General features: G+C 44.4%; 1 protein-coding gene, 1 long non-coding RNA gene and 1 pseudogene across 5 annotated transcripts in view; 2 read left to right on the top strand and 1 right to left on the bottom strand.

The window, feature by feature from the left end:
• The window catches only part of LOC140621156 (uncharacterized), a 54,866-nt gene extending 45,460 nt beyond the window's left edge, over nucleotides 1–9,406 (top strand). Inside the window, exons 5-6 of the long non-coding RNA XR_012020886.1 lie at nucleotides 3,712–3,799; nucleotides 8,354–9,406. This is a non-coding gene — a long non-coding RNA (uncharacterized lncRNA). The remainder of the gene's footprint in view (nucleotides 1–3,711; nucleotides 3,800–8,353) is intronic.
• LOC140621153 (ADP-ribose pyrophosphatase, mitochondrial pseudogene) lies at nucleotides 4,941–8,798 on the bottom strand (annotated as a pseudogene).
• A 4,438-nt stretch (nucleotides 9,407–13,844) lies between the features above and the next one.
• PCGF5 (polycomb group ring finger 5) overlaps nucleotides 13,845–27,380 on the top strand; it is a 128,319-nt gene continuing 114,783 nt past the window's right edge. For 2 of the 4 annotated variants that reach the window (XM_072806144.1, XM_072806139.1), the window contains exon 1: nucleotides 14,655–14,771. The gene's annotated coding sequence lies outside the window, so the exon portion shown is untranslated. Of the gene's footprint in view, nucleotides 14,078–14,654; nucleotides 14,772–27,380 lie in introns of those variants that run through there. The other 2 variants (XM_072806141.1, XM_072806145.1) reach the window with 2 other exon arrangements.

The following is a 27,380-nucleotide window of genomic DNA, read 5'->3' as shown; positions in this document are numbered from 1 at the left end:
GAATATAGTAAGAACCATTGAATTGTATACTTTAAATGGGTGAACTATATGGTGAATTACATCTCAATAAAACTGATAGGTGGAAAAAACCATGCCAGATATAAGATCATTGAGTGCTCAAATAGCCTCAATTTTTCACATGTCTCTATGTCCATGCCCTCTGACATGTGACTTTCTACTTCCTCTCATTAAAGAGGTAGATTCATTTCCCCACACATCAAATCTGGGTTGACCATATGACTTGCCTTTCCTTTTTTTTAAAAAAAAATATTTAATTTATTAATTAATGAGAGACAGGGGCGGAGGAGTGCAGAGACACAGGCAGAGGGAGAAGCAGGCTCCATGCAGGGAGCCTGACATGGGACTTGATCCCGGGTCTCCAGGATCAGGCCCTGGGCTGAAGGTGGCGCTAAACTGCTGAGCCACCCAGGCTGCCCTGACTTGCCTTTCCTAAGAGAATGTAGGGAAATGGTTCAGGGTCAGTTGTGAGCCTGAGACTCAAGAACCCTTCCATCTTTCCATTTGACCTTTGCTCCTCTGCCATTGCCATAAAAACATACCTGGATTAGCCTGATAGAAGATGAGAGACACCTGGTGAACAGAAGAGTCTCTTTAATCATCCTATTTGAGGTCATCCTAGATTAGCCAAAAGCCAGCCAATTCCCAGACATGAATCCCAGTCATGACTAGAAAAAAAACTCCCTATCAAATCCAGCCCTGTCAACCTTCAAACTCATAAAATATGTGGGTTTCTTTGTTTTGTTTTAAGCTACAATATTTCAGGATTGTTTGCCAAATTTTCTTGGTAGAAAGAGGTAACTGATAGATTGGTAAACATTCAAGTGTCATCTCATGAACTTCAAGAAAGAGGATAAGGAATATAGTGAATGAAATTCAGAGCTTCTTGGACATCTTCTCTTACAGAGAAGGAGAGGGAGGATTAGAATACATACATTCAATTGTATGTGTATGTGTGTGTGCATGTGTGTGCACAAAAATATAAAAATGCTGGTTAAAAGTAGTACAAAGTGGTTGGAAATTCCACAGTGACACTTTAAAATATACCATGTACTGGGATACCTGGCTGGCTCAGTCAGGATAGCATGCAACTTTTGATCTCAGGGTCATGAGTCCAAGCCCCATGTTGAACGTGGAGCCTACTTTTTAAAAAAGTATGAGTAAAAAAGTATTTTATGAATAAAATATAGCATATACTATTTACTATCTAGTAGTGATTACATTGCAAAATACACTTTAGTTTTTTCAGTATAAAAATTCAGCCAAACAATATCACATCTGTGGTATTTGAGCCAAAAATGTATAACCTTGACCTATTCCTAGAAAAAAATGTTAGAATAACCCAAATTGTGGGACATTCTATTCTAGTGAAACAACTGGCCAGCACCTTGAAAAGTGTCAAAGCCCTGAGAGACCAAAAAAAAAAAGGAATTTTCCCAGATTTGGAGGGAATAAAGGAAACACGGCAATTAAATGAAATATGGAATCCTTGGATCTTAGAACAGAAAAAGGACATTAGTGGGATGATTAGCAAATTTTGAACAAGACCTGTAGATTAGTTGATAATAAAAAATATTAAATCAAATGTTAACTTTCAGGTTTCAATAATTGTATTATGTAAATAAGTTCTCAACATTTGTAGAAGCTTGGTGAAGGATTATACAAGAACTCTGTGTACTATCTTAGCAATATTTTTGTAAGTCTAAAATTATTTCAAGATAAACTGTTTTTTAAATCAGAAAGTTAGACCAAGGATAATGTGATCACATTTACACACATTTTTTTTTTTTAAAGACAAGAGTATATAGAAAACTGTTAGCAACAAATGATTTGTGGACATGCCAGACACTATTCTAGATACTGGTGGTATAGCAGTCAATAAGACAAAAAAAAATCCCTAGACTCACTTGGAAGTAGACAGATATGTACAAGATAATTTCAGCTGGTACTATACTATGTAGAAAATAAAACAAGGTGAGAGGGTGAATACAGATTGGGTAGGCTACTTTATTTATTTTTATTTTTTATTTATTTATTTTTTTTGGGGGGTAGGCTACTTTAGATTAGGTGCCCAGGATAACTCTCTCTGAGGAAGTATTACTTGAATGAGACCTGACTAACCTAAGGGGCTCACTTTGTGAAGATATATGGAAGGGACATTCCAGGCTGGGAAAAGCAAAGCAAAGGCTCTGAGGCAAAGCAAATAGGAAGTTTGACAGGAAGAGAATGGCTAGACCAGCCCAGGGTGGAATGTGACTGGGTCAGATGGTCAGACTGGACTGTATCCAGCACAGGCACGCCTGGGTAAGGAGTTTGTGCTTTAGTTCATGTACAAAAAGAATTTACTGGATGGTTTTAAGAGAGATGGAACATGGTATGACTTACATTCTTTAAAATGCCATTTCAGGGACGCCTGGGCGGCTCAGTGGTTAAGTGTCTGCCTTTGTCTCAGGGTGTGATCCCAGAGTCCTAGGATCGAATCCCATATTGGGCTTCCTGCATGGAGCCTGCTTCTCCCTCTGCCTATGTCTCTGCCTCTCTCTCTTTCCCTCTGTGTCTCTCATGAATAAATAAAATCTTTAAAAAACATAAAATAAAATGCCATTTCATTTTTTTGTGTGGAAATTGACCTGCGAGAGGACAAGAGTAGAAGGAGGAAGGCCTGTCTGTGAGTACTGTGATTATGATAGGTCTAGAGAAGGAGGGATGGTGGTTTGACAGGGTGGTCAGTGAAGGTGGAAAGCAGGGAAGTATATTATTATAATGGGATATATATTTTGTTGGAGGTGGAGCAAAATTTTGCAGATGGATTGGCTGTGGGAAGTGAAGGAAAGCAAGGAATCTGGGATAATTCTTTGTTTTCTTGTCGAATTATATAGATTTTGGTGCCAGTTAACAGGGGAGATTAAACAGTTTTCTTGGGAGAAAAAAAATCAAGAGTATTGGGGAAAAAATCAAGAATTCTGTTCTAGCTATATTAAATTTGAGACATCGGACCGTCATTATTTCAGAGGTTTTTTTTTTTTAATTTTTATTTATTTATGATAGTCACAGAGAGAGAGAGAGGGGCGCAGAAACACAGGCAGAGGGAGAAGCAGGCTCCATGCACCAGGAGCCCGACGTGGGATTCGATCCCGGGTCTCCAGGATCGCGCCCTGGGCCAAAGGCAGGCGCCAAACCGCTGCGCCACCCAGGGATCCCTATTTCAGAGGTTTTGGCAATAATTAGTGTGTGCGTATGTGTGTGTGTGAGAGAGAGAGTATAAGTGTATTTTCTTTTAGGAGCTTACATTTTGAAAAAAAAAAAAATGAAGTAGGTTGAGAGACATTCAAAATATGCTTGGCCAACCAGGTCCCTCAATTATTCAAATAGACAGGAAGCATACCTTACCTGGAAAAGTTACTGGAATGAGATTAATGTATAGGACAAATGGCTCCATCCTAAAAGCAAGCAGTTTAGGCAATCCTAAAAATTCACAAAGAAAGGCAATGTATTAAATTTGTTCCTATCATGAACCATGCGGGGCATCCATGTGTGAGCTTTCTATAATCACCATCACCCGTGTAAATACAGTATCTTTCACGAGAAAAACAATAGAGAACATGCACATGTCCTTCAGGTCAAGAAAAAGGAACTCTTACCAAATGTGCATGTGGGAGGAGCCATAATAGTAATTTATTTTCTTTTTTAAAGGAACACTGCACAGGGGAAGCTGGGGACCACAGGAGTGTAGCTACAAGAGGGACTACAGTACAGCGGTCAAGGAGGCAAGGTCAAGGAGGTAAGGCACAGCACCTCCCAGGCTATGCTCCAGTCCCACCAACATTTACTGGTTGTACAAATTGGTTCAAGTTCTGTAACCTTCCCCTGCCTCAGTGATGTTATCTGTAAATCTGGGTTAAAGGCACATAGTAGACCCTGTAATGCCCACACCCTCCCCTTTCCCAGACTCCCCTAGGAGTGTTACCAGAAGATGGCCTTTGGCTGTCAGACCTCTTTGGGGATTGCCTTGGTTGAGGAAATTGTCTCTCCCAAGTTCATACCTCCTTCCAGGGCAGCCCACATCCAGTGACTAGTCAACAAGAGGTTTAAGGGCCTGAACTCCCACTTCAGAACAGCTGGAAGGGTCTTCCAGCTCCAGAGCTCCATGTGGAGTTGGCTGATGCCTTTGGTGGGCTTTGATTTCAATGCCTCACTCTACCCAATCTGGCTTCCTTCTCCTCCCTCCCGCAGGAATTGTCCCAAGATCTGTCCCTAAGAAACACCCTGCAGTGCTGATCTCTCCCCCTTAGACACTGCTCCCCAGGGAGCCCAATCTGTGACATAAGAGAACCCTCCTCAGAGAGTGACCCCTATGAATAAATAAGTCATGGGGCACCTGGGTGTCTCAGTGATTGAGTGTCTTCTGTTGGCTCGGGTTGTGATCCCAGAGTCCTGGGACTGAGTCTTGCATCAGGCTCCCCACAGGGGGCCTACTTCTCCCTCTGCCTATGTCTCTGCCTCTCTCTGTGTGTCTTTCATGAATAAATAAAATCTTTTAAAAAATAAAGGAATAAATAAATCACTGTACAGAAAACACTTCAAAGAGTGTGTGTATTTAGTAAGTGGATAGAACCATTACCTATTGTTACTGAGGTGTTTTCTTACGAAGTTATCAATGCCTGCAATGGTCTTCTCCCCCTTAGCCATAGAAGGCTCATTGCAATGGCTTGAGTTTATTTCCCATACATTGTATTATATATCAATAAAGTTAACTGGCTTGTCTTGGGTGACAAGAAAGTAAAGAAATGTATTTCTGGCCTATTTTATGCTACTAGAATCCCTTATTCTTGATTGTCAGGGGAGCATCTCTGTGTTTGCAATTTGATTATAAAAACCTTCTCTGTTTATATACATATTTTTTAATTGAGTAAAGACAGATATGAACTGTATTTTATTTTATTTTTTTTGAACTGTATTTTAATTAGGCTGGGATTACATATATGTCCTGACAAAGACTTCTTCATGACAGGAATTCACATTTATCGAGTCTTCTTAGATGAGAGGAAACACATATCCTCAGCTTAGTCCATCCTGTTCAGGAATAGTTCTGATAACCAGAGGCATGGATATTAAGCTCATTTTGTTACTGCATTTTATTTTTCTGGCTCATTCATAAGTACTTGATCCTTAAGAATAAAATAGAGGTGAAACTTTTCCCTTAAAACTAAAGATCCTAAAAACAAGAATAACCAAAGAGCTTTCATTCTAGACAGCAATGAATACAAGGCCACATAAAGTTCAATTTGAAAAACAAACGTGACCCCAAAAAATCAAGTTATACTTTAGATTAGACCACACTCTAACACATCAGTAGAAAAAAAAACCGAGCCTCAAATATAAGCCAGCTGAAAAGTAAAGGCTATGGCTGGTAAGAAGTTATCTTTGTATCACCTACAATTCTTCAAAGAGCATTAGTTGTATAATGCAGCTAAAAGCCACGTATACAACATATACAACAGCCGACTATATTCCTCTCCCAACTAGAAAACCAAAAAGTTTGTGATCCCGATCTCCTATATTTGTCTAATATTATTCCCTGACACAAAGTCTTCATACTAGGAACAGTTTTGTAAATAATCACCAAAAGAAGTTCCCTCCCTGTCCTGTTCAGTGGGAATTCTGGACTATTTGTTTTGTATCCACCCATGTCCACTTGAAGGCCTTAGGCTTTCATGAGACTCCAAGTCACTATTCATGGCAGTTGGAGTCTATGCTCTCCCCCCAGTGGGCACCTCGTTTCTCAGCCACAAGTTGAATAAATTGGGAATGGCTGGCATAAAGCTTGAGTTGATCACTGATGTCCACCCATTTCACTTTCTTGGCATCATCACCAGTTTCCAGAGGAAGATGATCCATGATCTCACCTGTGTCATTGTGATAGTTCACAGCCCTGTCTCCATCCATGCATTATCTGTGTTTTGGGGATCATCCATGTAGCCTTTATAACGACAAAGCGTTCCCGACTGAATAGTTTGTGCAGCTGTTTCTCCAACTCCTGTGTTTCTGCTCTGGGTTTCTATAAGGAGTTCATGGCTTCCTCACCAAATTCTCTCTTCAATGTGGTACTAATTTTCTCTCCTGGCTCCACCATTCCACCTGCGATGGCCAATTCTCCACAGTCTTTCCTTTTTATGGCCACAAATTGTAAGACGTTTCTCTCAGAAACAGGACGGATCACTCTACTTCCGTTATCCTTTTTCTACCTGGTGAGGATGGGATCTGCAGCATGATTGGGACCCTACCGCCCAAAAAGCCCTCTGCCCACCAGCCCTGTCCAACCTGCAGGGTTTCTAGGTCTGCCATTTTCAACCTCATACAAACCATTCTAGCTCCTTCTTTCAACATGCCCATCCTCCTCATTGAATTTGGAAGAGAAGTTCCTTTCTCCCACCAGAGGGTCTGCCCACATGGGCCCAACCAAGACACAACTGGCAGTGTACTCCACAGGCTTGTACTCTGGCCACTCAAGCAGCCAGCGTACTTTCTTGTTGGGACCCGGCTTCGCTCCACTTTAGAGCCAGGGTATGGAGATGCAGTGCCATTTGAATGGGACTTGATGAAGCTTGGAGGAAACCCACATGAGGAAGACAGGCTCCAACCAGCCGAGATGTTGGGGCAGCTGCTGGGCCAGGGGGCAACAGAGGCCCCAGTCTTGGAAAGAGACATCGTTACTAACCCTTTTGCCAGGCGGTGTCCAGCCATCTGCTATTGGGCGGCCGGCAGAGATGTTGGTGGCACTCAGGAGTGCCTGATGCTCATGAAGCCAACCATGCAGCAGAGCCATGGGGTAGGAGTTGGGGAGGTAGGCACCCCACCCTTTGCCCCTCCAGGCCAAGTGTGCCTTTTCATTTTACACTGAAAGATTTTGACATCTAGAAGGGCTTCCAAATGCAGAGTGCTGGGGTTGAGACCATTGTCCAAACACCTCCAACAAAATTAGCACACAACCACCGAGGTACTAGTCACTATGGGTAGATTTAGTTCCTTAGGTCCAGAGCCACAGTCTGTTTGGGAAAGGGCAAAATGAATGGCAGGGGGGACAGGTGGGACACAAAGTGCAGTGCCTTGTTTGGGATGATCAAAAGCCTGGTGAGTGTGACCTCCAAGGAGAAAGAGAACTCACTTGTTGCACAGAGCATGGTCCTTGTAGGAAATCCATGATGCAGGAGGTGTGGGAGATGATTCATATCTTGGGTCCACCATCTACTAGCTGAATGGCTTGGGTAAGTTGCTTAATCTTTCTCTTCAAAGGAGTATCTGCTACAGCATGCCAGGTGCTGTGTCAAGCACAGAAGATTCGATTGAGATCTGGACCCGTGGCCTCTGCTCTTAAAGGATTTCAGTCGGGAAGGCAGCACATACATTAAAAAGTAGGACTAACACTGGAAGAGCAGAGCCCTGGAATCCTTAAGAGTTGAACATAATCTGGTTCAATTCTTGCTTCCCCTCCTTCACTGGGACTATCTTGGGCAAAGTGACTTAAGCTCACTTCAGTTTCCTCATGTGTAAAATGCAAGTAATAATATCTATCTCATAGGGCTGTGCTGACAATTAAGTGGGATGTTACATGTTACATGTAAAGCTGTTAGCACAATATCTGGCCCACTGTACACACTCAGCAATGCTACTTGTTATTACTTACTTACCATTATCTTTTTGCCGCTGCACCTTGAAAACTGTGTAGGAAAGAACAGGACAGTTGAAATAATTATGAGAATTGAGAGACTCAGATATGAGGTCAGAGTTAACCTATGATTTCTCTGTGTAGAAAAATTCAGGCTGAAAAATAACAGCATCTAGATCCTAAAGTGATAGAGAGAAGGGGCACTGGCTAAGTCATGTCTAAGAAAACAAATCCTAGGGAAGGGTATCTTAACATTTGAAATAAATAGTTTTAGAACAAATGGAGTACTATATACTATAATTGAAACCCAAAGGATAGTTAACATTTTCTAAAGGTTGTTCCATGTTAAAGCAGTCCCCTAAATTATTTTGATGGTCAAACATGTTTGGGAAATTCTACATATTTCACCAATTTCCCTTAGAAACCAAGGATTTACATTACTGTTTTAAAGATGCTGTGAGTTCCAGTAAAAACAAACTGATCAACCCTAAACTATTTAATTCTGTTTTATTTAGTATTTTTCAGATTACCTGACCAGAGAATGCTTTGTTTATGCAATAGTTGGCATTATTTTAGGAACACACCTCCTCAAGTTTAGAAAAGTTTCAAAATGTGTGTGTGTGTCTTGGGGGATAGATCTCTAACCATTTGAAGTTATTACCCTCACAGTGAAAGGCAACCACTGAAAACTCACCCATCACCCTCATAAAGAACCCTAAGTTCAATGAGCTACATTTCCAGAAGGCTTGAAACCCAGAAATAGCCAGAACTATAAAGAACAAAAAGTGGAAAAGAACTGACAGCCTGGAAACGTGAGACCTGGTCGTCGTCGTCGTCATCGTCGTCATCATCATCATCATCATCATCGAGAATTTGCCAAGTGCACTGTACAAAGAACCACCAGAAAAGAAAGATGATTATTAAGGGACACAGTCCCAGGTCTTTAAGTCATGTCTTTTTTTTTTTTTTAAGTCATACATTTTTTTTCAACTGTGGAATTATTCTTCTTCTGGGCCCTCTGGAAATGCAGTGGGAAAACCACTGATATGAAAAGGTAAACATGTTGGAAGAAGACACTTGTAAATTCCTTCTTATTTCCAGGCATCATAATGTAACTCACAAGAAACAAATGAAGCAGGAGTCTTGGGCTTGGTTCTAGCTTTCCCCCATCATAGGCTGACAGTCGGCTTCTCAGGGTCTTGGTTTCTCACTATAAAAGGAATTGTTTGGCCTCTGTTATCTGCTAAAGTCCTTCCAGCTTTAACATTTTATGATTCTAGGATCTTTGAAAATTTCATTATTGGAAGGCCAAGGTTGATTTTTGCTATGAATCAAAAAACAAAAACAAAAACAAAAACAAAAACCAGCCAAAAAACAACCAGATATTCCAATATAAATGACCAGATGCCCAGGGGACAACAGACACTTGAGGAAAGAAAGCAAGGGAGCAGGGAAGGCCTGGTATGTCAAGTACAGTACAGAAATACAGTGAGCCGAAGAAGACTTCATGGCATACCTACCTGAAAAGGGACATTAATACCAGTAATGAGGGATGCCTCGGTGGCTCAGCGGTTGAGTGTCTGCCTTTCACTCAGGTCATGATCCCCGGGGTCCAGGATGGAGTCCCACATCGGGCTCCCTGCGGGGAGCCTGCTTCTCCCTCTGCCTGTGTCTCGGGCTCACTCTCTGTGTCTCTCATCAATAAATAAATAAATCTTTAAAAAAAAAAAACAGTAACGAGAGGTTTTGTTTGCTTTTTACCATCATCAAAGAGAAGACATTTAAATCAGACCATTTGATGATCATGGTGCAAAAGGTGCCCTAAGGGAAGGAAATGAAGTATTATAGCTGAGACCAAAAGAATTATTTGTGGGGAAGCCACTGGGGAGATTCTCCTTTCTAAATTGTCGTCCAAGACAGAAAAACAAACAGAGCTAGACACAGAGAATATTCTGGGCCATCTAGGAGAAAACCCTGAAGGAACTGTATGTACAATCAGAGAACAAATCTTTGGTCTGTCACTATGAACTATTCTTGGGCCAGAGCTTGCTGGCATGATCCCATTTTATCAAGAACATCATGGAGGGCAGAACGGGCATGGAGGGGACCAGGCTGATTTCAGGACCCCAGCAGTGCAATAACCCCTAACTATCCTTCCAGCCTCTCTTTGGGAAGCAGAAACAAGTGGTACCCAGAAAATTGGATTACCATGAGCTATCCATCTCTTCCTAAAGTGATGCTAAAGTTCAAGTTCCGAAAGAAATCTGGAAGGAAAGCAGAGAAGAGCTTTTCCCTTCTCTTTAAGATGATGATACTGATAAATGACCATAAGAAAATAACTACCATTTACTAAACACTTTCTGTGTACCAGTCTGTGGCACACTGGTCATTGGTCTGGCTTTGAAATAAAAGAGAAAAATGGGACAGTGACTTTTTTTTTTTTTAAGATTATAGAGAACTGTGCCTTTTAAGAAATGATTTAGGTAGTATAACTAATCCAACCATATATAAAATAGGGGCCATTTACAATTTCACCTAAGGAATCTGAAGTAAAATATCTAACAATGAAAGTCAAGTAGCCTTTATTTATAGGAGAGGTGAGTTGCAGTTCATGTGGTGTGATCGAAGGTGTTAGGGAAGTCCAGCTGCTCAAAATATGTCTTCCTGACCCTCTTAAAATACTGCCTGGATTTACACCATCAAAATAATCCCTTTTCAATGTGGTTTGTATTGTAAAATGCACATTTACTTCACATTCAGCTGTTGTCATGCTTCCTAGTGAATAGTGGAGCAGGCTGACAACTAGCTAAGGACATCAAGTGAGGAGACAAAGATTTGAAGGAGGAAGGGGAGGGATCCTGTCGGTAAGGGTGGCATTGCTCTAGTCAGTTCCACAGCATGTGGGCGCCTGATAGGTCCCAGATCCTGAGCTAGATCCAAGAGATTAGAAGGTAAGTAAATATGGTTCATTGCCTCAAGAAGCTTATAGTCCAGAGAGAGAAACTACACAAAGATTATGGGGCTGGGAGAGTTCTGGAAAGGGGAGCCAGAGACTCAGAGAGGAAAGGTAGAGGGACAAAGATTTCCTCCCATCACAATGTATTGAAGGACTGGACACTCGTTAAAGGCAGACTTTTTCTTGGTCCATTGAAATTGAAGCTGGTAGGTTTCATACTCTGGAGGCTGCAGGATGACAAATCATTTAAACCCCTTTAACTCAACGACTTTTTTTTTTTTTTTTTGTCCTTTGAAATTGAAATTCAGAAAATTTGACTCTATCAGAACTTGTAAACTATACTGCTAATTGTGAAGTGGATGCCCCTTGCTAATTTTTCCTGCCCCCCCCTTCTGCCAGAACTCCACAGTGTGCAGTACTGATTGATTGTACGGTGGGGTTGCTGAGGCTGGTGTCCGAGCAGGCCGCAAGGAGTGCAGAGGAAAGGCAGCCGGGAGGTGAACAGAGAATTTATTTAAACAGCAGACCAGAGGAGAACCATGTTTGCAGACAGCATTCGACGAGCACCCTAAGACATAGTTTCTAGGAATGGACAGAACTCCCATTACCTCTTAAAAGGTTTGGACAAGTTCTTACTCTGGTATCTGCTAGCCGAATAGCCATGGGAAATCCTAATGATAGTCACCTCTATTTATTGAAGACAGACTACATGCCAGGCACCATGCTGTGCGTTTTACCCGGAAAAACATTTAATTCTCACCACAACCCACTGGGGTGGATTCTGTCATTTTCCTTCATTATAGATGAGGAATCTTAAACACAGATAAGTTCAAGGTCATATAACCTAACATTTGTCAAAGCAGGCATTTGAACACATGTGGTCATATTCTAATGTCCACATTTAGCTACTGTCACACTCCAGTAACCTATGCCTGTTAGGCCTCAGGTCATTCACTTCAAAATGGACATGTCTTGCCTTCTTTCTGACTTTAAAACCTTATGACTCTAATTATATGAATTATACCCATACTTATTATTCTTCAGGTTAATCTGTGTTTCTGAGTAGTCTATCTTAGAGAATTGAAATCTAAAGGCAAATATCTGAAATCCGGTCTTAGATCCTAGCTGTACCTTTTGGGTTCAGTCAAATTGGACCATATTACTGACTGTTTCACCAAGAAGGCCCTTCCTCAATCTCCATTTATCGAATTCTACCCATCCTTCACAAGCCAGCTGAAATGCCGAGTTAGAATTCAGATCTATTAGACTGTTGGAGGTAGAGATTTGGGAGAAATAGTTGAGCTAGTTGCAAGGAAAAGATGTAGAATAGGAAAAAGAAAGGGTGGAGAGAGACACTTAGGGAAGTGGAAAGTTAAGAGCAGAGATGTTGGTGACCTGCACCAGCAAAGCCTTCCCTCTTATGGGCAATAGTGAAGCCACCAAAGTTATATTTGCTGGTGCCCAGCTAGTAGACGAGGTGAAGGTGAAATGACATACCATATGTGAAATATCTAGCACAGTGTCTGGAGGGGGAGTGCACGATAGTTCCGAATTCCATGGCCTCCCATAGGAACCTGCTCATCTCCATGCTGAAGACAGTTGCCATACTTCCCAGGAAGAAGTAGGACAAGGAGAGGTAAGCAGAGACTCCACGGAGAAAAGAGAAGTCAGGAGGGAGTATATTAGAACACAAAGAGAAAATATGAGAGCTAGAGAATAAGAGAGAAAAAGGAAATATAAGGGAATGTTGGTAGAGAAGTGGACAAAAAGAGAAATGGAAGCAAAAGCATGAAAAGAGAACAGAAGGAAGAAGAGAGTTCTGGGGCCGGAAGAAAGTTTGTTCTGCCCTTGCAGAATCCTGTGCAGAGGAAGAGTGCCAGAGGTTAGGAGGTGTCAGCGGCTTGCCACTGTGCTCCCAGATCTACCTCCTTTCCCTACTCTGATCTGTCCTGTAGGGGCTCTGACCCCTGCTGTCATCTTGTCCACTGGCTTCTGCTTTCTACCACTGGGTGGCCCTGGAGGGTGGGAGGAAAAAACTAGGGGATTTCTTCACTTTGGGAGGCACCTCCAGCAGTAGTTATAACTTCCTTCATGGTTCTAGCTCCCAATGGGCAAGACCTTCATGGTTCTGGCAGCCTCTTGCCTTTGTCCCTCCAGCCCTAGGGGAGGAGATGCATCTAGCAGTTTAATCTCAGGATTGCCTCACCTTCCCTTGGTTGCACTTCCAGTTCTTTCAACACCTTTGTAACTAATTCGCTGCATTAAATCATCACTATTGAGTTGCCTGGGAAAGAAAACTTTCATTTGGATTTACCCTGAGTTCAAAGGCAGCTTTCCCAAAGGGACTAGAAGCAGTGGATCTAAAACCATCCCAAGAGTCAGGAAGGGTTTAGGTTTACTTCCCCACTGTTTGATTGGAGAGTGACTAATCCATTCTGTCAGAGTTGAGGGACTCTTAGCCTAGGAATTATCTGTAAAATGACTAGGTTCATGGCCATTAAAGTCTATTCTTTCATGATATTCTTCCATTAATCACCTTGGATCTTGGCTTAAGGAACATCTCAGTTTTATTCCCCCAAGGGTTATCAAGTGCCCATTATGAGTATGGATCGCACACATAGCTAGGTGTGGCGGGGGGAAAACACAGAGGCACGGGGGAAATGGAGGGCATTCTTAGTTTTTAGAAGTATTTGCTTTTTGCAAGATGAGGTTTACAGACTATCAGGAGACCCTCTTGATAGAGTCTCTCTTGAGTTTTTCCAGTAGCAGCAGAGCTGCAGACACTCCATGACAATTTTATTCTTACAGTGTTCATCTCTCCCATCCCCAGGGCCCTGTTAAAACCGGGATCCTGTTCTTAAGGAATCCACAGACTAGTGGGGGCACAGAGGAGGCACATGACTGACCCTGAAGCCAGAGGGATGCCAACCATAGGGGGTGGATTCTGCACAGGGTTTGGGGAGACTGCACAGAGACAGCAGGAGATGCTAGACAAGCTGAGCCTAGGAGGGTCTGACAAGCTGAGGGACCTAGTGGGTTTTCTGGGGTTTTGGCAGAGAACAGAGCTGGCTCAAAATCAGTCTCAAAAGAACAGAAGCATCTACGCTATAGTCTGTAGGCAAGGGTTTTGGGGATGAGGGTTGGGCAGTGGAGGGAGGGGACGGGGCTGACAGGCGGAGGCCTGGCTGTGGAAGACTCTGACACTAAGGAATTGGGGCTCGAGGCCATGGGGAGTCATCCGGGATCTCGGGCATCATGGGGCAAGGTCACTCCTGGGATGGCAACTTTGAACGCTGCGTGAGGACAGAAAACAATCGGAGAAGCTGGAAGCCGGAAAGAGACCGAGCTCCCAGGCATAGCTCACAGAGGAAGGTTGGGCTCGGCCGTCGCCGAAGGGGCACGTCTGAGCTCCGGCTTTCTATGCAGTCAAGGGCAAGGTACCTCCGTCTGTTGGGGTGGGGGTGGGGGTGGGGGTGGGGGTGGGGAGGGACGTGCCCCTTCTACGGCTGAACGGTACGAAGTCTGCAGCCTCAGAAGTTTCGAATTTCTCCTTGCCAAGGTCGGGCCCCTACAGGTGGGCGACCGCGAGCTCTGGGCCCACGCGCGGCTCCACGGCCGGCCCCGGCGGCCGCCGCGGCTCGTCCCCTCCAGGCCCGGGCGCCGCCGCGAGCCGGGCCGAGCCGGGCCGGGCCGGGCCGGGCGCTCCCGGGCCGCGCGGCGGCTGCTCGAGGAGGCCCGGCGGGCGGCGGCGGCGAGAGGCTGTGCCCCAGTTTGCGTCCAATCAGGGAGTGCGGGCTGTGCCCCGAGCCGGGCAGCAATGCGTAAACAAACCCACGGCAACTCCTCCGCCCCCTCGGCGCGCTCGCCCCGCGCCCGCCGCCGCCGCCGCCGCCGCCGCCGCCGCGCCCGCCGCGCCCGCCGCCGCCGCCGCCGCTCGGCTCTCCGCGCGCCCGCCCCCCGCCCCCCGCCCCCCGCCGGGCCGCCCCGGCCCCCCGCCCGCGCCGCTCGCGGCCCCGCTGCCCCGCCCCGCCCCCGCCGGCGCGGCTTCCCTCACCTACCGCCCCACGCGCGCGCGCTCGCGCACCACGCGCCCCGCGCGGCCCGCCCGGATCGTGGCCTCCCGAGAGCAAGGTAAGGGCGACGCGCGGGGCGCGGGCGGCTTCCCCGCGCGGCTTCCCCGCGCGGCTTCCCCGCTCGGCGCGGCGCGGCGCGGCCCGGGGAAGTTTCTGGCGTCGCCGCTTTCCGCTGGGCCGGGGGTGGGGGCGGGGGCGGGGGCTCGCCCGGCGGGCGGGGGGGCCGCGCGGGGCCCGGGGGTCGCCCGTGGCCGGGGCTGGCGTCGGCGCGAGCAGGCGGGCTGCGCGGGGGGCGGGGGGCGCGCGGAGAGGGGCCGGCGGCGCGGGGGGAGGGCCCCGAGGAACTTTCTCCTCCCCGAGGGGCTCCTTCCAGCCCCGGCCGCGGCCCCGCCTCGGGAGCAGCCGGCGCCCGGGCTGGAGGGAGACCGTGAGATGGGTTTGAAGGAGCTGACGCAGTTTGTGACGCTCGCGGCTTCCTGACGGGGACCGGCAGGAGCAGCGCCTCCTGCGAGCAGGGACGAGCCGGGGCGGCGCTGGCCCTTCCCCCGCCCCGGAGCCGCGCGCCCGGGCGCCTAGTTCGGGGGCGGCGGGCTCGGGGCCGGGAGACGGGCCCGCAGCGCGCGTTGCTTCCGCCTGGATGAGCTCGGGTTATTATATAAGATGTCACGGAGAGGGAAGGGGCGAGCGGGAGGCGCGTCGGCGAGGGCGCGTCGGCCCCGGGCGGGTGCGGGCGGAGGCGGGAGGCCGGGCGGGCGGGACCCACCTGTGCGCCCTCCGCGCCCCCTGCGGCCGCCTGCGGGGGGGCCGGGGGGGCCGGGGGGGGCCGGGGGGGGGCCCGGGCGGGGGACGTGTCCGCCTCGCTCCTCCCGGCCCCGGAACACTCGGGCGGGCCGCGGCCGCGACGTGCCGTTTCCTCTCCGCCGCCCGGCCTGGCTTCAGGCATCCGTACTTCGAAACATTTGTTTAATATTAAGGAAGCTGCGTGTGCGGCCGCCCTCGTACGCCCGGAACGCGTGGCCCTGAGCCCCAGGGCGGTGAATGAATCATCGCCCGCGGACCGGGCGCCGATGATGCATGCGGGGTACACTCGCGCGCGTACTCGCCGTGTGCCTCCGACCCGGGACAGCGGCCCTTCTGCAGCGATGACGCCTGGAGGGGCCGGGGAGAGTCCGTGCAAAGGAGCGGCCGCTCGTTTTCTCCCCCTTGCACAATTTTGGGGAACTTTAGGGTGTCAGGTTCCCCCACATTTCCCGAAGCTTGTCTCTCGTTTTGGGAAGGATTGCACGATTCCACCTGGCTGCATTAATGAGTCGGTGGAAGAGCGCTGATTCGCTGCGAGGCCGGGTCCTGTCTCATTGAGAATTTGGGTAGTGTCAACTGAGGTATGGGGTTCTGAAGGAGTCAGAAGTAGTTGCCTTTAAGTAGTTGCCTGCGCTCAAGTACCGCTAAAGTAATTAGCAAGAACTTTAAAAGTTAGTACATCTTAAAAGAAAAACAAGTGGTTCCTAAGTAGGAGTCCTAGTTAAAGATTTAGAGGTGTGTGTGTGTGTGTGTGTGTGTTAAGCCAAATCCAGAAAGGAACTTAGTTTGCCGTTGATACAGAACTTTTAACCACTGTCACCACCCTTAAAGACCAACTTGACTCATTCCCACCTCTCACTACATTCGTGGGATTAAGAATAAAATTTTCTTATCTTGCAGGACTCAAGTCCAACGGCACCTACTCAGCAAAGTTCCTCTTGATCACCTTAAATAGCTTTTCATCCTTCACCCCAGGAACCACACCCAATTGTATTTTATTTCCCCCATAGCACTTGATCACTATCTGAAATGTTTTTACTTTTGTCTTTAAGCCCTGTCTGTTTGGACTAGAATGTAGCCTCCACTGTGGCAGGGATTTTTGCCTGTATGCTCACTGCTGTAACTCTACCACCTAGAACAGTACCTGGAATATATTAGGCACTCAGTATTTGTTGACTAGTGAATGAATAAATTCTTTTTCCCGATTTCTTGGTAGGTCTGTCTTTGACAGTTGAAAGTCAGTGCCTTTTGTGAGCAAGGCACTAGAATGGTGCAGTTTTTTCTTCCAGTTTTAATTGATTCATTTCCTCCTCTGTGCTGTTTAACTGACAGCACAAGCTGGGTTTGAGTATCACATCCTAAGATGCTGAGTGTGAAGACAGATAAGGCTTATAGAACCTTGTCAAAAGAAAATGTATTACTGTATAAGACTGTGGGTGATTAAAAATACCACCTGTGCTAATTGAAAAAGAAATGCAAGATATTGAAATGGAATCAACAAAGTCAAGTTCCCACAGTGTATTTTCACTCATCTTTGAAATACTGATAGTTCTCTATTCCTCCTTCCCCATGTTTTCACCAACCTCAACTTTGGCTGAGGCTTGGGAAAGTCTTTAGTAAGTAGCACTTAATATGAAGTATTAATTTAGCTAAGTGAATACAAGAGGCCTTACCTCTGCTTTGTTCTTATGAATGTCAGTAACTCCACAAAAGAGTGGATAGAAAGAGTTACTTAAAATCATATTTTAAACATCTTAAATGTACTGTAAAGAATTAAAGCTATAATCAGTGATATAATGGAAGATTTCAAATATAGTGATGAATGCTACCTCCTTAGAGGATAAACTTTAGTATCCTTTTTATTATTATGAATAATAAACTTTGGAAAGTTACTAGTCAGCTTTACTCTTGTAGCAATGTTTTTACAACTCAGTACTTCCAAAGTTAAAGAATGGGCATCCGGCAGTGCCCTTTCCCTACAGTAGTTGCAGTCATTTTCAAAAGCATAATCTGATTTCAAGAGTAAGCTCAGCCATCATGGAAAGTTAAAGCTAAAAGGGACCTTGAAACTACTTAACACAATTCATTCCTTTGTACCAGTCTCCTCCTTTGAGGAGACTGAGACACAGTGCGATGATGACTCGTCAAGGCTGCAGACAGAGCATGCTGAGATTAGGACTAAGCATTTTGATTCTTGTTGGAAGTCCCTAAATTAGCCAGAGCTCCCATAAGTGGGGGAGATGTGATTCCTGTCAGCCCACTGCCTGCCTCCTGCATGTGAACTCTCAGGTTAAAACTTTGTCTTACTCAACTTTGTGCCCTCCCATGCACCTTGGACATCTAGGAGCTCAACAAATACTTGCTGACGGTGGTTGGGCAAATGTGTTTTAAGTTGAGGAATATACTTAAGAATTGAAAAAGAAAAAAAAAAAAGAATTGAAAAAGCAGAAAAACGTATCTCTTTTCTAGATTAAAGAAGTTTTTGACAAGTGTCAGAATGTTGGCCTTAATCAACCTTAGAACGTTCTTAGGAATGAACCTTAGAACGTTCTTAGGAATGAAGCTACTGTTTCATTTTCACCACTTCAGTTTCAAACAAAATGGTTGTGAACCATACAACTGTGTGTGCTCACTTAGTTCGGATAATTATTCACTGGAAAAACAGTAGGAGACAGGAGTCAAAACATCTGGTAGGTCTTGCCTCTGCCACAGTGTCCAATAAGAAAAGCCTAGACTGGACAACCAAATAGAATTGGGGCTAAGCTCAGCTCTGCCCCCTAACAATCGGGTCCTCTGTAGCAAGTTCCTTCACTTTTTTTTTTTTTTTTTAAGCATTCTCTCATCTCTAAGGTAGGGGTAGTAGAACCTACCTTTGAGGATTGTCCTGGGGCTGGGTAACATTTGTCAAGTGTCAGGTGGTGTACGCTAGGCCCATAATAAATGGTAATAGCTACAATTATGACTTCTGATTTATGTGACCTTGGGAACAGCTTCGTCTCTCAAAGCTTTGGTTTTCTCAACTGGAGCATTGCTAGTTGGGATAGGACAAGGGAGGGTGGAGGAAGCGGGGAGGTTGGGAAGAATTAAATGATCCCTAAGAGCTGATCGATCTCTCTACATCTCCATAGTTTAAGGAATCAATAAAGAATGCACAATCCTCCTGCAGTATTTATCTAAGTAAAATGAATCATATATATCCTTGAACTAACAGCAGAAATGGTTCATTTCGAGGCCTTCCTAACAATTTGGCATAATTAACTTTGATGATATTAAGTACAATTTCATTCTTTTATATGATGGATACCAATTAACTTGAATATTTCAGCCTCTCATTCAGCTTACTATATATGAAGCAGTATAAGGAGTCTACAGGTTCCTCAGACATGGCACCCTTTCTTTAAGAGACTTGAGATTTATGTAAGGAGCCTAAAACTGGTAACGAAATGCTGTATTACATGGAAGAACTGTGAGAGAGGCACAAAGAAAATGCTTTGTAATTTCAAAAAAGGAAAAACTTAATTAAGAATTAAGACATCTTGAGCAAGGCCTTAAACAATTAGTAGGACTTCAGCTGGAGGAGATGTGGGAACCAGCCTCTATACTAAGACTTGAATGAAAGTATATATGAGCATATCCAGGAATAGAGAGGAATGTAGTTAAACTGGAGGACGAAGAACCTGGGGGCGTAATAGTGGGGCAGACTGCTGCAGGGCAAGGTTAGGACCGTGCTGTGATGGTGTTAATGCTGGGCTAAGAAGCCTATTTAGTAGGCAGTAGATCACCATCAAAGGTATTCTAAGGTTTGTGTGTTGGGGGGATGTGATTAAAGTAAAGCTATGCTTTAAGATTAATCTGAGTCAGAGGAGCCATGGGTAGACCCAGTTAGGAAGCTATTAAGATACTCTCCAGAAGAGAAGCAATATAAATTAGGGTGGGAGCAGGTCCGTTGGGTGTGACACCATAGAAGTAAATGCCTACAGAATTGTTGACTAATTAGATGAGGAAGTTGAGGGAGAAGTCAAAGATGGAAGCTGAGTGACTTTGGATGGCAATGGCAGGAATTGAAATGGTCGAGAAGAATCACCTGTAAAGGCACTTGCTGGTAGTGTGAGGTCAGTAAGTGTTTGTCTCATTAATGGAAGCCATGACAGGTTTTGATTTATTTGTGTGCCTGTGGACCATCCAGATAGATGGGAGCCATTGCTAATAGAGGAAGATTGGGGCATCCTTATGAAGGGATTAAGTTGTGAGAAAGGTTCAAGATGTGGGTGAGAAGAATAAAGGGCTAGGGCAGGGCCTTGGAAAACCAATATTTGTGGGCTTGGAGGGAAACAGAAAGAGGCTGTCAGGATGCTGAGAAGAAAGAAAACAGGAGGACAAGGAAAAGGCTGGGTAAGGAAAGGCGAGAGAGGAGAATTAGTGGAGGTGGATAGGGTGGAAGACTGGGAAGAGATCTTCAGACTTCTCTGGAGAACCATTGTCAGCAGCCTTTGAGAATGGGGTTGGGCAGCGGAGACAAGTCAGAGACAAATCAGCCAGGTGCCTGAGGGGTGCCTGAATGGGAAGGAAGTGGAGTGAGCATAAACCATGATTGCTCTGTGAAAAGCTGAGAGGCTAATGACTAAAAACAAAAGCATGAGAGAGGCCTGAGAGTGTAGTGGGTGTTCATGGAGAGGGAGTGGGGAGGTAACTACCGAGGCAGCCCTTCGGCAGGCAAGTAGGAGGAGTAGGAACAAGAGAGAGTGGCCGTATGTCCTAATGGCCCAGAATAGTCTCTGGTTCACACCTGTGACCCCAGTTTATTTATGGGATAATGTCTGGGCAGATATTACAAATATCTGGAAAAATAATCCCTACTTTTATTCTAAAAGAAGGTCACTTTTTTGAATAATAAATTACTTGATCACTCAGGTCATGGCACAGGTAAAGTTACTCATGGAAAAACAGGTATGACATGGAGGCAAAAAGACACAGGTTTAGAAAGAGAAGTTGGTTGCTGGGAGGTGAGGTGGCTGCATCTGAAGTGGATCCATTCCCTTCTGTTGGGAAACAAGAGCAACAACAGAGGAGGCCAGCTGATTTGCTGAAAGTAAGTTGGGGATGAGGGGTAAAGTTGGGGAAGGGGAACATATCAGAAGGGGAAGAGTTTGGAGTCATTGCACATCTGAGTGCCACAGGGAGCCAGAGGTGGCCAGGCCTAACAAGTGGTAGAAGGAATCTTCCCCATCTTCCTGACTCTGCAGCAATGCTCAGAAAATTGGAAGTGGGGGTGATGTATCACTGGCACTGCTGGTTCCATCTGGGTCCTTTATGGAGTAGGGAGGCAAATGAGACTAGTGCCGATGGGCTGGGAGAGGAGGCAGCAGACAGGAGGGTGGAATGTGTAGCGGTTGGTTCAGCGGCGACAGTGGAAAAGGAGAAATAGGAGAGGATGTGCAGGGGCTAGTAGCAAAGGGCACAGAGAACTTACCGGGTTGTTTATCATTATGGAGAGGTCAGTCATGAGTGACCATGAAAACTCAGAATGTCACTGAGCTTGAAAATGGTGCGGTGTCACAGCTATGAGGCAGAAGGTCATTGATCTTCAGAAACTATGAGGACACAGTATACATTGTTCTATATTAATTGCATATATATATTAAAGTCTGTTTTTTAAATTCTAGAATACATTTATTAAAGCCTTTCTGTACTTCAGAGTTGGAAAGTACCTTAAAAAATAGGGAAGTTGGCAGCCCCAGTGGTGCAGCGGTTTAGCACCGCCTGCAGCTCAGGGCGTGATCCTGGAGACCCTGGATCGAGTCCCACGTCAGGCTCTCTGCATGGAGCCTGCTTCTGCCTCTGCCTGTGTCTCTCTGCCCCCCCCCCCCCCGCCGCATCTCTATGAATAAATAAATAAAATCTTTTAAAAAATAAGGAAGTTATTCCTTCATTTAAAAAATGAGGAAGCTTAAGTTTTTTAAAGACTTTCCAGAAAGATTGTGACTTGCCTCATATCACAGACATGTGTGGCAGAGCCAGCTCCAGAAAGGACCAGAATCATGAATCTAAGTTTAGTATTGCCCTCTAGAGCAGAAGAAGTAATTAAAGTATCCACTGAACAAAATCTTAGAAAGCTTCCACTTGGCTTGCCTACTTACTGCAGCTAGAACACCAGTGTTTGTGGGCACAGAAACCCACTGAGGAGAGCTGTGGGGGATCGAGTCCATGTCCTCTGACTTCTAATGCAGCTGGTGGCATCTTTGAGGAGGACCCATGACAGGCAGCTGCTCTTCCCTGTGAATTAAAAAAACAGATAAATGTCAACAGATAGACAAAATATTAGCTTAATTATTGATGAAGACTACATTGGAAGACAGAGCTTGCTACGAAGTTCAAAATGGTCTTGCGCACTTCCACCCTCATGTAGATTTTGGAACATGCAAGATGGAAGGTTTGAGGCTGCAGGGCAGAAATACCCAGATCTCTGGCTTCCATTGCCCAGCTAGAGAAAAAGAGAAGGCAAGATCTCTTACACTTGGTGTCTTTCACTGAAAAACTCCATTTGCAAACTGAGATTAACCAAGTTGTCCCACCACTATAGGGAAGAATATGGTGTAGGGCAAGAAGTCTGGAATGGACAGAGAATGTACCTCCTGTGGAAACCCTGTGAGTGGGAAAGCGGTGTTCTTCCCTTTGAACATAAGGTTATTGACCACTCCTAGGTTTCTTGTTTGCATTTGAGTTAAAGTAACTTCTGAGGCAGCAGGTGCATTTTTACACTAACTAGAAGTAAGCCAAATGACTAAGAATGGTCCTTCATTAGTCAGTTTCACAGCTGTGCGTAGTGGATCTCTGCTTCCTCCCTGGGGATCTCAGGAAACTCACAGACATCACAGCAGAGACCATCAGCTTTGATAACTTGTTTTTATAATTCAGAACTTTGGAAAAATGGAAAGTTCTCTCTCCTTAAAAAATGTTTAAGGAACCCTTAATTGGACATATGGCTCTTGGAATTAGTGCTGATTCCATCACTATTAGTAACCTTCCTAATTACCTATTAAATTCCTCAGTTTCCTCATCTGAAAATGTCTATCGAAATTGGGTGAGACCCTGGTTTAGGCACTGAGGGTAAATCATGATGACTTTTATCCCTTTATCCATGTCAGCCTGTGTAATAATTTTAGACAAGATTATAGCACTGTGTTTCATGACAAATGAAGTTTCTAACTTTCTATCCACTTCTCTTTTAACTGTTAAAACAGTAATTTTTATTATAAAATATAACACATATAACTTTTGAAATCCAAAATGTGCGGTTCAATGAATTGTTAAAAAGTGAACATCCATGTAACTACTGACCAGCTTGAGAAGTAGAACAATGTAATTTTCCCCCCATGGGAATCTTTTTTGTATATGCTTGGTTTTCTTTTCAGGGAAGTCATGAGTTATAGCAGGAGGCAGTTATAACTCTTGAAAGGTCCAAAATATGTGTTCCTTTTGAGCAGAATTTGATAAAAAGTGTAATTTAGTATTTTATTCTGTAGGTCTTTCTTATCTCTGTAACTATGAATTTTAATGTTTAGAACAAGTCTCCTGAGTTTTCAGCCTTAAAGATCAAAGTCTTCAGGTTAAGAGTCTTCAGATTTGTGTCTTTTGGATGGGAGTGAAAAGATTGTGATTATTTGGATGTGAGAAAAGTCCTCATGCTTAAATATATTTTTAACTTTCCAATCATTCCTCCTTTGCTGCCTATCTTTAGAAGCAAAACAGCTAAGATTCCAGTATTGGAGATGACTGTGTGCAGTAGTCAAAGGGTCGTCTTGGAAAACACTTTACCATTACTGAGGCAAATACCTTTCAGTTCAGGCCATTGTAGGCTAGATTGAAGTAGCAAGAAGGAGTCAGTGAAAACAGGTTTATTGCATGAAACATCTGTATTTTCTTTGTTTAATCATAGTCTAGTATTCTGAATTCTTCTGTCTTTTAAGGCTAAATTAAAGAGTCAGTAAATAAAAAGTCTTTGTGGTACACAGAAAAGGATTCTCTTGGACTAGACTTTTTATGATGAGAAAGAGAAAATGATGATAAACATTAAAATAACCAGAAAAGTGGGGATCCCTGGGTGGCTCAGCGGTTTAGTGCCCGCCTTCAGCCCAGGGTGTGATCCTGGAGTTCCTGGGATCAAGTCCCACGTCGGAGCCTGCTTCTCCCTCGGCCTGTGTCCCTGCCTCTCTCTCTCTTTCTGTCTCTCATGAACAAATAAAATCTTTAAAATATAAATAAAATAAAATAACCAGAAAAGTATCTTAGCTGATCTGGTGTATCTATAAAAACAGAAAATCTATTAGTGTTTGAAAAAAAATTGATTAAGAAGGCTCATCTTTTGGGGCAGTTTCTGTGGTGGTCAGATTTTGCTGTGGGGACTTAGCATTTGGTAGGCTGAATGTGTGTTTACATCAGCCCCTGCCCAAACCCCCTGTAATGGAGTGGATGTGAGAAGAGGTAGTAGCAGATGGGAGACATCAATATGTTTATGGAGGATGCAGAGCAAACAGATCTGTGCCAGTGGACTCAGAAAGTTGGGACTTAAGTGCCTCAGGGAAGTTAGGAATAGATGCTGGGAAGAAACAGCCAGTTTCTCTCCCAGAATCCCGGGAAGGCTCTGGAATGAGAGGCTCTCGTGCAGGGCTGAAGATCAGGGGGGTTTGTGAAAGGGACTAGCCCCTGAGTTCACTCTCTCCATCCCATACAGTAAGATGAAGCCCTTGCTGGAGATGGGACATTTCTTTCTGGAGAAGTCGAAGTAAATTAGCATTTCTGGATTTAGAGCTACCATGCACAAAAAAAAAAAAAAAAAAAAGGTAAAGGTGAAATGCTCAGTGAAAACAGGAATTTAATGAAACTCTGCATACTAAACAGTGAAACCCTGAGCTCTTTCCTCCACCCAGTCCTAGGAGAGTGAGGTAATTACCCACCCAGACAAGAGAGTGAAGGACTCTTCTCTGTGTATGAAGAGTGCTGAGCGCCAGAGGAAACACCTATGAATGCTGACATTTGAGGGCCCACACTGAAAAAACTGACTGACTACCCATTCTTCATAAAGTGAATCCACCAGGCCCTCTTCCCTCTTCCTCAACTCCATGAGGATGCAGCTTGCAAATCAGCTTTTTAGTACCATATTCTTGAATGCAGATAGACTCTTTCTAGTATGATGGAATGTAAGACTAATATGATGGAATGCCTCCTGGACTGATCCTCTGATGGTGTTTCTTCTCTTCTTCCATCTTTTTGCTCATATTTCTGCTTTATCTTCTCCTTCCAATGATTTTTTGGGCCACCTTACTTTTAATTTGTAATATCTATTTCTTATTCTCTAATGATTATTTTTATAGGCTCATTCTTATTTTATGAATTACAGGTGGGCTTAGGAATATGAAATTTAATATCAGAAGAGATAGAAGTTTTAAAAGCAGTTTGCCTTTAGGAAATGGGTGTGGGGATGGCAATGAGGCAAGCCGGGCTGCTGCCGTATTTTCATGTTAAACATGGTAGTGTTCTATGTATTTTATTTATTTTTAAAAATTTATTTATTTATTTATTCATGACAGAGACAGAGACACAGGCAGAGGGAGCTGCAGGCTCCATGCAGGGAGCCCCATGCGGGACTCGATCCCGGGTCTCCAGGATCACACTGAGCCACCCAGGGATCCCTGTGTTCTATGTATTTTAAAGTAATCTGTATGAGTTAGGTTGACCGATATAAAATTAGTAAGAAAAAAGTAGGCAGTGCTATTATGTGGATTAGGGAATGATTTATATGTTGCTAGAACTTTAAAAAATATACCTTAAAAGTTAAGAAGTGATGTTTTGATGTTAGACTCCTCCCTCACAACTGAGATTCCAACCCTCTGTCTGTCTCAGAATCATTTGAGGGAGCTTTTTAAAAATTCAGATGACTCCCTCTGTCCCAAGATTCTTACTTACTTGGCTTTGTGTGGGTCCCTGGCAATCAGTAATTTTTAAAAGAATCCCATCAGCCTCTGATGCATGGCTCAGGCTAACTCCTAGCTAAATAGCTTGAACACCTTTGCTGCTGCTATTATTATTATTATTATTATTATTTTAAAGATTTTGTTTATTCATGAGAGACACAGAAAGAGAGGCAGAGACCTAGGCGGAGGGAGAAGCAGGCTCCCTGAGGGGAGCCTGATGCAGGACTTGATCCCAGGATGCTGGGATCATGACCTGAGCCAAAGGCAGATACTTAACCATTGAGCCACCCAGGTGCCCCACTTTGCTGCTTCTTAAATGTTTCTTGTATTCTTCCCATTCTCTTTCTATTTCTCTGCTTCTCTGTCTCTCTGCTTCTGCTGCAAATCAAATCTTTGCTCTCTCTCAGTTCTGAACTGATACACTCTATTTTAGGTTAGAAGAGTAGGAGAAAAGAAAGGGAGACATGGGAGAGGTCATTTGGATGACCATGAATAATGAGGGTGGCTACAGAGGGAGCCAATATTTGTTTCCTTTTGTTTTATAGAAACTACTTAAATTGATGACCTTATCTTGAATTGCCTCTGGAATAATTTTGGAGCTCCACTTCAAGTAAATTTGAACTTAATGTCATTTGGTTATTTCTTTACCTTCAGTGTTGCCTCTTGGGACTAAATCAGCTGCACCCTCAGGTTGTCCTCAAGTTCTTCCACCTCCCTTGGGTTCTGTCCCTGCCTCTCCCAGCTGTAGTCTATCAGATGTTCACCAATAGCAGCATTTCCATTTTGTATCTGGGATCACCAGCAATTTTCATGGCTTTCTAGTTTTCTTTGAGGGAACTCTTGGGTGGTTATCAAGCAAGAGATGAAGGAATGTAAAAATTATGTCATTTCCCAAGGGTGGGAGTCTTGTTGCATTGAACCTTTGACTACAGAGAATTTGTACATCTAAAAGAAGTGGCGTTGTTTGGAGAATAGAAACATTTTAGACTCCAAGGGAAAAATTCTTTAAAAAAAAATCTGACAAACTTTAGGTTTATAAAAATATTAGTAATTACGGAGAGTTATGGTTTCCTTTGTACCTTTCCTCAGTCTCATTCCCTGCCTCCATAGATTCAACTGCTTATGAATCAGGTGTGTCAGTGACTTGCTTATAGTCATTTCACATCAAGATAATGTCCTACTCCATATAGCAATAAGACTTACCTCTAGCATTCTGTCCAGTGTAGGGAGCTGTTTTGACTGGTGTCTGAGGGATTACTTCACATTTAGTACATTTATACAGCAAAGCCAAAGTATGATCTATAAGGTGAGGGATTGGTTCATCTCCTCAGTAAGTCTTATTTGGAGTTTGCCCACTTGATGCAAGACTCTCCTAGGCCAATGCTTTTCACAGTTTACTGTGCACACAAATCACTGTGGATGGCATTAACTGCAGATTTCAATTCAGTCGATCTCAAGTGGGACCCGAGATTTGGCATTTCTAATAAGCTCCCAGGAGATGCAGCTGGCCTGCAGACCACACTTAAAGAAGCAAGGATCTAGCTAGTGGTTCTCAGCCTTTATTGCTTATTAGAATCATCTGGGTGCTTCTTGAACCTATCCTTTGTGATTCTGATTTATCTGGTCTAGGGTGAGGCCCTGACATGATATATACAAGTGTGCAAGTGTGTGTTTGTTTTAACTCCCGAAGTGACACTAATGTGCAAATAAAGTTGAGAACTCTATTAGAATTAGAAGTTCTGCCCACATTTGTTGTGACTCATAGGTGAAGATTTTCAGGAGTGGACTTTGTAGCAATCTGGGAAACACCTGATATAGCCTTTATGATGTGGATACACTTGCTTTACAGATGTGGTCCATGGAGAAGAGACTCCTCTTGGATTGCTAGGTTCCTA

This window comes from Canis lupus, chromosome 29, assembly GCF_048164855.1.
Source record: "Canis lupus baileyi chromosome 29, mCanLup2.hap1, whole genome shotgun sequence".
Classification (NCBI taxonomy): Eukaryota; Metazoa; Chordata; class Mammalia; order Carnivora; family Canidae; genus Canis; species Canis lupus.
Note: the sequence above shows the minus strand (reverse complement) of the source record. Positions and strands in the feature narration are given on the sequence as shown.